At 31.6% G+C, this 12,713-nt stretch overlaps 1 protein-coding gene across 1 annotated transcript in view; it reads right to left on the minus strand.

The window, feature by feature from the left end:
* LOC126772775 (C3 and PZP-like alpha-2-macroglobulin domain-containing protein 8) overlaps nucleotides 1-12,436 on the minus strand; it is a 225,646-nt gene extending 213,210 nt beyond the window's left edge. The window contains exon 1 of the mRNA XM_050493340.1: nucleotides 12,254-12,436. The gene's annotated coding sequence lies outside the window, so the exon portion shown is untranslated. The remainder of the gene's footprint in view (nucleotides 1-12,253) is intronic.
* Between the last annotated feature and the right edge of the window lie 277 nt (nucleotides 12,437-12,713).

Below are 12,713 nucleotides of genomic sequence, written 5' to 3' on the forward strand. Positions count from 1 at the left end.
TTATAACAAATAAGTTTTCATCTTACTTCGACCAAATGACTTAGCTCCAGTTTCTAAAGCACTTGTCAAAGTCAGATTACCTAATCTTGAACGCTCATTGGTCGCCTACTGCACTATTGACTACTATATACATACTGGTACTATGTATATAAATATGCTGATGGTAGTACATTGTGCAAGCTCGTCTGGGTAGGTACCACCCACTCATCAGATATTCTACCGCAAAACAGTAGTGCAATTACAGACACAAGAGACATAACATCTTAGTTCCCAAGGTTGGTGGCGCATTGGCGATGTAAGCGATGGTTAACATTTCTTATAATGCCTGTCTATGGGCGTTGGTGACCACTTACCATCAGGTGGCCCATATGCTAATCGGTTTACCTACCTACAAAAAAAAGACAATTCAGATGAAAGCCAAATATGTTATTTCATTCAGCGTTTATAAAACACACAAACACTACATTTTCAACAGTTTTCAAAGATTACAAGAATTCCTATCCTTAACGCAAATACACGCAAAGTGAAGCTGAAGGTAGCACGTTGTCAATAATAATATGAATACTGTTTTTTTATTTAAAATGAGAATTAACAAAAGCAGTGCTAATTAGATACACAAAATACAAAACATTAGAATAATTAAATTGTAATATCGTCTCTTAACTTACCAAGAGTAACGTTTTCGAGTTAACAAATCTTATTATTAGTACTTGAAATATTGATAATAGAGATTAAATTAATTAACAGAAGGCTGAAATATTATTTTTTCAATTAAATTTTAATGTAATAGGTCTAAAAATGGATATTCGTGTGGGGTTTTTTAGTTGTTTAAGATAAAGACCAATCGTATCTTAAGCAATAAAAAAAACTATTCTTCCGCTGAACAGCATCAGTCAGCAATGCTGTATGGTGAAGAGTGAGTAAACCAGTGTAATTACACACACAAGGGATGTAACTTCTTAGTTTCTATGATTGGTTGAGCGTTGGGGATGTACGTAACGGTTAATATTTCTTACAGCGTAAGTGTAAATGGACGGTGGTGACCACTTGTGTAAGTTTTGCTGTTTGGCAGGGAATATGTGATGAGAAGGTGGTATTTACCCAGACAGGGTTGCACAAAGTCTTACAACCAAGTAAAAAATTATTAAAAACTATTTTAGGTATAATTTAATACAAGAGGCAAAAAGTAAAAACAAAGTAAAATTATCCAAAAGTAGTCAAAGTCGACACGAGGCGACCCACTAACCTAACCTGTAACATCGTACTAATTGTAGTATCCACTAACGACCCTCTAGGTATCATTTCAGGTCGCTTCTTATCTCTGTAAGCCGCTGAAAGTTGCTTTGAGTTTTTATAACTATTTCTTAGATGAGTCTTTCTCATCACTATCTTGCTTATCTTCCACTTTATGCAGCTGACCAGGCAAAATAAACGCGATACTTGCTTGATTGAATTATTTTCTTCATGACATACACATAATAAACATGAGATTTATAAAAATCATAAGTTTAATTAAAATTTAGAAAAAACAAGCAATAAATAATTTTGCTTTAAATTGTCCTTATAATGCTCATCATTGTAACAAGTTAATGTAAAATGCGCCTATTTAAAAATAAATGACCGTTTTAAATCGTTTCCTTTTTGATGGGGTCATGGATTCTCATAATTGTTATAAACTGAAATACTTTCTCGTTTTTCTTTTCCTAATCTTTTGATAGGACTCTTTGTTTGCTCGGGGAATTAAATATTCAAACGGAGTAAATTGCGTTGGCATTAATATTTTATAAATATGTCTTTCGCATTGTCAGCTTAATACCTGTCATTAGGCTTAACTTTGTTTCGTTCATATTTAACATTTTACCAAAAAGAAAAATAAATTGAAACTTAATGTCGGTTAAAAAAGTATTTTTATTTTTCTTATTAAGTTTAATTTTAATGTTTACTACGCGCCTTACATGTCTATCAATAGAATGTTAGTACAAATTATTTCTGTAATATTTTTTAATATGTCCTTAAAATCTAAGTACTCTGTCGTAATAGCATCTTCAAGATCATATCCATCATTATTTAATACATTTAGTACAAGGATAATACCCTTAATACCCTCTAAATCTGAGAATATCGCTTTGAAAAGGAGCGGCAGGAAACTCATTAGGGTGCTGCCATTTCTCGGGCTCCATACTTTGTCTACAAACAAAAGCAAGTGAAACGTCTGATCCTAGCAAATTCGACGGTAATGTTACAGGGAGAATAATACTGTACAAATGATGAACCAGATTAGAGTCCGTATACGGAAACGTAGTAATTGTTAGCTATCTAGTACCATTGTTCGCGAGACACGATCCGAGATGTGGTCCAAATTACGAGAGTTCGTGACGAATAATAAAATATGATATCAGGGAATATATAAAAAATAGATATATTTTTATATTCATTAATGTGTGTTGTTTCTAAATGATTTGTGTTAATTTCTTAATTCAGCAAATCGCTTATTGCTACTGAAATTTATCGTAAACTTAGCAATGATTTAATATTTTTTAAATAATTTTAATGTAAATAAAATATATGCTGTATATATGTTATATATAGTGGCATAACCAAGGTAAAAATTAAAGGTTCAGATATTTCGTTAGAAAGTCCAATGTAAATTGAGCTCAGATATATATGACCAATCATATTAAATAGGGTTCAGCTTGTGCTGGACATTATCAGTTAAACGTGCCCAAGCATACAATTATATAAAGAAGGCCAATTGCCGCGCTGTTGCCTATAGCATTGAGCTATTTGCAGCGAACGCACGTTTGTCGGAGACGCACAGTGCTCCTTGGAAACAGGGACCTGGTAAACATCTGTCTGTATTCGTTTGTAATATATTTTGTTAGGCTTACTAAAAAAAAACTATACATATTACGCATAACTACATATAAAAAAATATAACAATATACCTAATACACATTTCTTTTTTTTCTATACTATATACTTAAATAGTATTGCCCGCGGCTTCGCTCGCGCATAAATATTGATGAAGGATAATTGTTGAAAGTCTGTAATTTTAAAATAAAAAGCATAAAATGTTGGTCGGGTTAGAAAAAAGTATATTATGGTGTTTTTCTTTTCATCAGTGAACTTAAAATGATGCCTATAGTTTGACTTTATATATTTTATGGTGACCTAAATGGGTTGAACCAAAATTTATTTTACACATGTTTTCCGATGTACGATGCTGTAGCTCCACGCCCCCGTCACCCACGTCGTTGTTAATGCTGTAAATGATCAAGTTTTTTTTTGCTCCAATATATTCAGATTACACAAAACTATTTAACTCACTGAAAACTTTATTTATCTATACTAAAATTAAGCTGAAGAGTTTGTTAGGTTGAACACGCCAATCTAATGAAAAATGTTGCACAAACGGGGAAAATTTATTCCTCTTAAGAGCTGCCGTTGCGTGCACTGCGTAAACGGTTAAAGCTACACAATAATCACGTATGACGAATTATTCCTCTTGAAAAGTTCTACAAAAGTCCATAATAGCATATCTTCTTTTAAGGTTGACCCACTATTTTGTATGGTAATCAAATTTGTTCTAAAATAATGCATTATTTGCGAAGTCGTTTTAAAGTGACGAGCCGGTTGGCGTGGTGGGTAGATACCTGCCTTTCACGCCGAAGGTCGTGGGTTCGATTCCCACCCAGGACAGACATTTGTGTGCATGAACATGTCTGTTTGTCCTGAGTCTGGGTGTAATTATCTATATAAGTATGTATTTACAAAAGAAAAGTAGTATATGTAGTATATCAGTTGTTTGGTTTCCATAGCACAAGCTCTGCTTAGTTTGGGATCAGATGGCCGTGTGTGAATAATATCCCAAGATATTATTATTATTGAATACGGCATTAATTCTTCTAAAAGATATCGAGATAAAATTATAGACAGTTTTAGTACTTTTAATAGTTTTGACATATTTTACAGGTATGAGTAGGTTGCTTGAAAATAACTTTGTAAGTTAAAGTTTATAGGTTAGGTTCGTTTCGTCTCCGCATATATTTTTTTCTCATTGTTTTATTAAATCTGTACTTAGTCGATTACTGGATAACTTATTATCATAATCTGTGTATTTAAAAAATAACTACTTATGTTTTAAAAACACAGATTTACCTTTCAGTTTTATAAGGACAGTATGCAATCATAATAAATACAGCACAGGGAATGTCTTTACATTCAAGTATGTCGGTATAGATTTAAGGGAATGCTGTTTTTCTCATGGTCAATTGTATGTTGTCCTCTCTAGATCCTGATACGACGAAAACCAATAAATACCAATATCCCACGAATATAAAACTTAAAATAATGTATAAACTGAAATATTATAAGTCAGCTCTTAGTGGTTTATTTAAGTTATACGCGGATGAAACCTAAACCCGGGCTATTGAGAAACAAACATCCGAATACATAATCATTCGAATTGGTATTGTAATGTGATAATATAGCATAGTATTTCTATATATAGGTTTATTTTTTATTATGTTTACAAATTGTATATTATGTAAAGCTATATATATATATATATATATATATATATATATATATATATATATATATATAAATATATATAATCTTCAAATAATAATCTGTCAAAATACACATTTTATATCGAGTTCGGACAGTTTAATACGAAATTGCGGTCAGTCCACGGTGTTTTGTTCAACGAATACATTTCATGTATAATATTTATATTGTGTTATAAAATAAAGTTAAATTTTGATTTTCGATTCAACGGCGAAGAGTAATTTCAATTTGGGGAAATTGGAGAGTACACCAAAATATATTTTGTAGATTAAATGTACAACCATTATAAAATATATATTTTAAACTGTTCTGTTTTTAAAAACATTAATAAAGACAATAAACAAAATATTAATATCTTAAATGGATAAAATTGAGTATTAGTAGTAGAGGTAACTTTTAAATTATTCAATAGCAACATTTTTTCAACGTTATATCTCTTCGTATTCTCAAAACATCAAATATTAAAATATAATCAATTCAAATAGTTTGCTCATAAGAACAATAATAAATAAGGCATGTTACTTAATATACATTTTCTTAGATTATATGGATCGAAATTTAAATAAAATTTTGTATATAAATTCGAGTTCAAATAATACAAAAACATTCATCTCACTTGGCGCAAAGTACAATTATTTTTAAATCTCAAATGTATGGTAATAAATGATTCTTCTTAGGTCCATAGTCAGTGGACATATGTAGTTGATATTGCATTCCTTAAAGCTGTCAGGCTCACCTAATTTTTTGTGGGCATTTCTCCTAAGTTATTCTTGCACTCTGGGATTTCCATTGAGGTCTTTCTGATCTATCCACTTCGTTATAGATACTAACTGATTGTTAAGTTCCAAAGATTGAAACTGTTAAGGTGGCTTGCGATGCAGTAGAACATTTCGGTCTGACGCTTGATTTAGTTTTTATAAATCAAACACCTAGTAAGAAGAACCGAGACGGCACCGTGACTACAACATGTGAATATTAATCGAAGATAGTGGGTTCAAAATCAAAAAAATTACCACTGAGTTTTGATTTTAAAGAAAACACCACCTCTGTGTCTACCAATCAACATTGCGACAACATGGCGTATTAAGCTCCAAACCTTCTCTTTCTCGATAGGAGGATAACTAGACTATTTTACTAGTAACGATCCAAACATTTCACTGTTTAAAGTTGCTCAAAATGAAATCCTGTCGCAATCTTGGCGTAACTCGAGCCATTTGTTACACTGCGAAAGCTATCAAGATCGAAAACTTCGATTTGTTTCCTATACGTAACACATTTTAGTGATCATTTTTTAAAATAACTTCGTGCCATGTGTTTTTTAATATGACCATCAAATAATAATCAAATAGTCGTAAAAAGCAAAGGAATAATATATACCGCTTTTAATATTCACTATCACATTTATAATTAAATTAAAATATATAATCTTCTTATAAGCCGAGATGGCCTAGTGGCTAGAACTAGATGATCATGAATTTTAACTCAGGCAAGCACCACTGAATTTTCATGTGCTTAATTTGTGTTTATAATTCATCTCGTGCTTTACAGTGACGGAAAACATCGTGAGCAAACCTGCATGTGTCTAATTTCATCGAAATTGTGCCACATGTGTATTCTACCAACCCGCATTGGAGCAGCGTGGTGGAATAAACTCCAAACCTTCTCCTCAAAAAGGGAGAGGAGGTCTTAGCCCAGCTGTGGGAACAAGCTGCAACTGTAACTGTTATATAATCCTTCAGTATTAAAATATTTATCAAATATATTTTTTTAAAACTATTTCGAATTAATTATAGTAGTTTTGATACTTTAAGTATAAAATCTAACGGCTGTCTGTGTATGCAGAAGCTGGGTACAAAGATAAATAAATAAATAAGATACAGAAATCTCCATTTCAATAAATAGTAATTGACACTTCTGGGGAAAAATCGAGCCAATACCCGACACGAGATTTGTTCCCTTGGGCCTTATAAGTTATCCACTAAACAATCAATAACTAATAACTGCAGTCAACTATATATATATATATATATATATATATATATATATATATATATATATATATATATATATATATATATATATATATACAGAGACAGTAACTAAGTAACCAAAGGTCGAAGTTTCGAATTAGGGCAAGTGCCACTCAATTTTGAAGTGCCAAATTCGTGTTTACAATTCATCGCGATCGGCCCGGCAAACATCGTGAAGAAATCTTGTTTGTGTCGGAATAAATTTTAAGATATGTACAAACATATTTGAGTAGCCAATCTACGTAAATCGGATTTTAGTATCTGTGGTGATTCGCCTCCAATTATTGAATTTAATATTTGTATTACCAACCACTTCGCAAATTTCGTTCGTTTTGTTTCAATAGTATACTCATGGTATGGTATGATCTATCAGTGTAAGCTATCATTAAGATACGGCCATATCTCTGCAACCAAGTAATTCTGAACCCTCTACGTTACAATTATCTCCCTTGATACCGCTTGTGTGGTCGTAACTCTAAAAGCTTCTTTAAGGTTTTCACGTCTTATCAATGTCTATCGTATCCTCTTTGCCATTCTTGACGTTTGTACTTACATAAAAAACGTGTCAAACGAATTTGCTTCCTGAGGGACTTAAATTCAAAGATGAAAAGGCCATTTTTCCAAGGCACTTGAAGAAAATAATTTAGTGGCGTTTAAAATCCGCTTTTCCGTTCGTGTTTGTTCGGTATATTGTCTATTTTTATCCTCTTTTATGCTGCCCTTAAGGAAAATTAATTAAGTGCTATTGTTCTTTTTGAGTGCCGTTTTGTAAGCAGCAGCCATTTATATGTATTTAGTTATTCCATGTGTGTTCCTTTGTGGCGGACTTTATATAAAATATTTTATGTAAATTATGTTTAGTTACTTTTTTATTTTTAATCTTTTAAAATAAATCTTAACATACAATAAAATAATTAAATGAAATACCATTCTTTTAAAGACTTTGTTTATCAATTAATTGGTTTAAATCAGTATCATACAAGAAGTTAGTTGCTAGACAGACTTTCTGTATGCACACCCTAGAGAGTAATACAAATAAAACTTATTATTAAAACCAAATTCATTTTATTAGTTCAATCATAGGAAATCAAAATTAAAAAGTTTTACCATTGACCAAACTTACTGCAGAATTTTTTCGAAAACAACTTCATTATTCTTCATATTTCTATTACTTCATTGACGCAGCCATTTTAGGAAATTGTTATTTAATTATTACATATAATAATACGTTTTAATTTACTATAATGAAAACAAGATTCCCTATTTAAATTTGAGCCTAGCGAAGAGATCGCATATTAGATAGTCCGAAAATATAAAGAGCAAATAGTAACTGCTCGTGAATATCCCACTGCTGAGCAGAGGAACTTACTTTTCAGAAGAAAAAGTTTTGAAACTCATCTAATTCATTATGGGTTGGTGGATATAGGAGAATTTCATTTGGCACACATAAATTTCCTCACGATATTTCCCATAACCTAAGAGCTCGAGATAAATTATAAATATAAATACCAAAAAAAAAAACAGTAGTGTCTGCCTTTTGCCATAAGACCAACAAGATGTTTATTACTTTATTTACTTAATAAGCACAGTAACAATATACATAACACACAATAACAGTATACACGTATAAATAATTTCTGATATGTATATCAATTATAAGTGTGCGTGTATCATGTTCACGCGATGATTTATATATATAATTATTGACCTATTTTATTATTATTAGCATTTAACACAAAAATAGGATTTATAATATTGTATATATAATATAGTAACAGCCTGTTAATGTCCCACTGCTGGGCTAAGGCCTCCTCTCCCTTTTGAGGAGAAGGTTTGGAGCTTATTCCACCACGCTGCTCCAATGCGGGTTGGTAGAATACACATGTGGCAGAATTTCAATGAAATTAGACACATGCAGGTTTCCTCACGATGTTTTTCCTTCACCGTTAAGCACGAGATGAATTATAAACACAAATTAAGCACATGAAAATTCAGTGGTGCTTGCCCGGGTTTGAACCCACGATCATCGGTTAAGATTCACGCGTTCTTACCACTAGGCCATCTCGGCTTTTTTTTATATTTTGACTTTCACTTTGACCAAGTCATATATAATATAATAAAGATAAATTTATGCATTAAAAAAATAGAAGGATATTAAGCAAACAAGCGTAAGGTTATATTTTTCCTTATTGAGGCTCTTTATACGTTACAAGATCCGACAGCTGGGATGGAATAAGAACTTGGAAATGTATAAAAACAATTCCTATCCCTTCGAGATATGACTCGTATATTTCATTGTGTTTTTCTTGGGAAATGATCGCACGACTTGTGCTTATTACGTAGGACGATCCAATTTGCAATGACAAAATAAGCAAACATTTTGTATACACGCTATTGAAATAATGAATTGACTTCCTTAAAATCACGTTCTAAAAAAATTGAAAGGCAATTTTATTTATTTTTCTTTTTTTTACTTCATTAATTATAATATTTGTTGAAAGCTTTATAATTTGTCCCATTGATAAACTCAGGAGACCAATGCAGGTTGTTGGATACACGTGTGGCACAATTTCATCCGGAACATGCAGGCTTAAGTAAAATCAACACGAATTATACTAAGAAAAAAATAAAAGAATCTGTGAATTTGTATTTTATTCAAGCATTATATTATTTAATAGAATTCATATTTAAGATAAGCTACAAAATATTATGAATTTAATGTATTATAGTATTATTTTATTAAATTTAAGATTAAATAGCAATTTTATCAAATTAATAATAAATTAATATCTGCACTTTCCAAAGACCAGTCATATGTAACAGTTACATCCTGTGAAGCCTCCCTTTAAGGGGAGTATTTGGAGCTTATTCCACCAAGCTGCTCCAATGCGAATTGGTGCTTAGAATAAGATACATGCAGGTTTCCTTACGATGTTTTCCTTCATCGCTGACCACGAGATTAATTAAAAAATCCAAATTAAGCATATGATAATTCGGTGGCGCTTGTTTTATCTCTCATCGGTTAGATTCACGCGTTCTAAAAATTAGGCCATCGATAGTCTGCTGTCGGTTGTACAAGAAATATTATAGCACACACATATATACAATTTCTATTCTCTCACTCTAATAACTCGATGAGACGGGAAACCGACACGACCAAAGATAAGTCAGGCGTAAGACCACATTACTCACTTTCCGTATGTACCCCTACTGACTTGCTAGCTTGGTGCTGCAACAGACAATTTATACACAAAAATAAAATAAAAAAGTCTATTGATTGACCCATTATTCAAATCTGGGAACCTTAGTTGTCACTAGATCCACAAGGCCATTGTCATTACCACAATAATCAGTACGAAGCGTAATATGAATAAGATTGTGTATTTTAAACAAAAAAACATAATCGCATTCTTACTCATAAACTTAGTTCCGTGCAAACATGATTAACCTTGGCCTTAATTCTGGAGCATAAGTATCTCAGCTGTACAGCTTTTTTATAAAAACGTTACAACATAAGATCACTCATTATATATTTTAATTTAAAATAACGAAGTGTAATTATACAACGATTCAAAAAGTATCGCATATTTTAAGAAAATAAGTTTATTTAAGAATTGATTTTTAGAAAGACATTAAGTCTAACGCATACAAATTTCTATTTGCCTTCAACAATCGTCGTTTTTCAATTTACCCGCACACATGGTACTGAAGACAATAAAATATTAAATGCCTCAGTCATCATCGCATTGCAATTAGAAGGATTGGCTCGTCTCACCGTTGACCTTTATCATCTACTAATGTATATATTATTTATAATAATATATATATACATATATATATATATATATCCTATATATTATTATATATATATATAATAATATATATATACACATATATATATATATATATATATATATATATATATTATATATTATATATTATATATATATTTTGACTGCCTCGTTGGTCTAGTGGTTTGATGTAAGACAGCAGACCCGGAGGTCCTGGGTTCAATTCCCAGGTCGGGACAGTAAAAGGTTATTGGGTTTCTCCGTCAGGAAATTCCCAGTAGCAGCCCTGGAAGTTGGAAGTGCGTACACTCTCGTACCTCGGAAAGCACGTAAAGCCGTTGGTCCTACGCCTGAACTCTTTCCGGTCGTGTTGGAATGCCGTCCCATCGGATTATGAGAGTTAGGGAATAGACAGTGAACCTGCGTTTGTGCACACACTTGTGCATTATAATTTCTTCTGCGTAATTGGCTAATCTCTCTTGAGATTGGCCGCGGTCGCCAAAATCGGTCTGGAGAACTTTATTATTATTACATATATTTTATGTTATATTATATATGTTAAAATTAACAATGACAAAATATTGAGAAGTAGACGCTGCCGCTGTAATCTGCCGCTAGAATTCGGTATTTATGCTTGTTGTTATATTATTTAAAGGTATCTTTATTTTTGTAATTATTACAAATTTACTGGTGGTAGAGCTTTGTGCAAGCTCGTCTGGGTAGCCGCCCACTCATAAGATATTCTACCGCAAAACAGCAGTACTTGGTATTGTTGTGTTCCGGTTTGAAGGGTGAGTCAGCCAGTGTATTACAGGCACAAGGGACATAACATCTTAGTTCCCAAGGTTGGTTGCGCATTGGTGATGTAAGCGATGGTTAACATTTCTTACAATGCCAATGTCTATGGCGTTGCTGACCACTTACCATCAGGTGGCCCAAATGCTAGTCCGCCTTCCTATTCTATAAAAAAAAAAAATATACATTTTCTGTCATAATCAGAATTTATATAAATCAAAAGGAAAGTATTAAACCTTAATTCTATCCTATTAATTTGTTCTCTGCTATTTATTTTATTGTTATTTTTTCACTTATAAATTTCCTCGGCACTACTAAATGCTGTATAAATATAATTTGATATTGTAAATAGCTAGTTATGTATATGTAAAGTGAAAAACACGTACTTTTTGTATAATCCACGATTATAAAATCTAAGAAAAAAACACTAATTGGATTTTGTTTTCGTTATACAAATTCAATATAAAACCTTGTTTAGATAATGAATAATTTTATGATGAAATAATTGGAAAGTAAACCAAGAAATTCACCTTTCAATATAAAATAAATATTGTGTTGACCTTTTTCCTCCCAAGAAACATTCCTAGAATGAATTTTTAAATTTCATCGCTTCCTCGATGTTTTTGACCTAACATTTCATTCTTTGCTTAAATTTTTAAACAAAGCTTAAAAGGAAAACCTTACTTAGTTAAAGGTGGTCGGAAAGGCTGCTCAATTTACATATGTTTGAATTTTAATTTAATTTAGATTTAAAATTCTCTAGACGGTATTTATAAAAAGATTAAAACCATTTGTGTTTTTTTTTTAATATAAAAACTTTCCATATTGTCTTGTATCATATTGACATGCTTTGACATTGAAATGTTTAAGATAAAAACTGAGGTTTTAATTTAAAAAAAAAAAACAGAAAATCGTCTTTTATATTACAAAAAAATCGGCCATATAAGTTATTCAATTATTTTAATTATAATAACGAATTATGAATCGTAAATTTCATGTTAAATATCCTTCATTTTGTATAATTGATTTCTTATACAAGAACAAAAACAAATATTGGTATAAACTTACCTTTTGAACCACGTGGTAATTAACGTCCAAAAACACTGAACAGTCACTATAATTTAAGTTAGTGTCTTATTGATAATTTTCTTGATAATTATCATTTCAATCTGATTGATAAATCGCGAATGCTAACACGTATCAGGCGGGGCTAAATCGTGTCAAGGTCCCCGAATCGACTCCGGCGTAGACGTCCGCTCTGTAGCCGGTCTACGGTACGACAGCCTCACGTTGCTACGAGCTACGCGGGGATCCGCGGCCAATCGAAGTGAGGCTGCGTGGAATGGAGTATGCTCTATTTTATTACTAATATTTAAAAAAATATATATTAAAATCAATTGTTTTAATGCACAAATAAAATAATTTCGAATCCAAACATATATTCAGTTAATTATAATAATACCCTCCAAAAGTAAAAATATGATTTTTTTTAATAAATGTATACTACAAACAATTAAAAGTAATATAT

This window comes from Nymphalis io, chromosome 13, assembly GCF_905147045.1.
Source record: "Nymphalis io chromosome 13, ilAglIoxx1.1, whole genome shotgun sequence".
Taxonomy (NCBI): domain Eukaryota; kingdom Metazoa; phylum Arthropoda; class Insecta; order Lepidoptera; family Nymphalidae; genus Nymphalis; species Nymphalis io.